Source organism: Penaeus monodon, chromosome 34 (genome assembly GCF_015228065.2).
Source record: "Penaeus monodon isolate SGIC_2016 chromosome 34, NSTDA_Pmon_1, whole genome shotgun sequence".
Taxonomy (NCBI): domain Eukaryota; kingdom Metazoa; phylum Arthropoda; class Malacostraca; order Decapoda; family Penaeidae; genus Penaeus; species Penaeus monodon.
The window spans coordinates 12,020,504-12,020,929 of NC_051419.1; the positions used below are offsets into that span (position 1 = coordinate 12,020,504).

At 47.2% G+C, this 426-nt stretch overlaps 1 protein-coding gene across 1 annotated transcript in view; it reads left to right on the forward strand.

Annotated features, from left to right (window-relative positions):
* Positions 1 to 426, forward strand: part of LOC119594816 (indian hedgehog protein-like) — a 99,252-nt gene that overhangs the window by 54,815 nt on the left and 44,011 nt on the right.

Below are 426 nucleotides of genomic sequence, written 5' to 3' on the forward strand. Positions count from 1 at the left end.
CACCAGGGCGTCAGCTAAGCTCGCCATGTAGACTCAAGTTGTTAGCAAATCGCGCTGGATTAGCGACCTTTTGCCTAGCGATTAGACGCTACTCGCTAGACCGGAACAGTAACCTTATCATTTATATCGGAGAATATCCCTTACATCCGCGCTCAGTCAGTGATTTTCAGTGATTGGAAAACTTCCGCAGAGGTTGTAACGAAGAAGAAAGAACTCAGTAGAGTAAAGAGTGCGGAGAAAGGAAGAGAAGGAGAGGCGGAGACCATGTGCCTAGCTTGTATGTACGAAGGGCGGGACGACCAAGGTAAACACGACCAGCCCACGACTCACTACGTGTGAAACGAGAAACTGTGCTAGAAGAGAGAGATGTGTGATAAATGTGGTGGAAAGAACTTGAAGAAATAGAGAGATTCGAAACAGTCAACC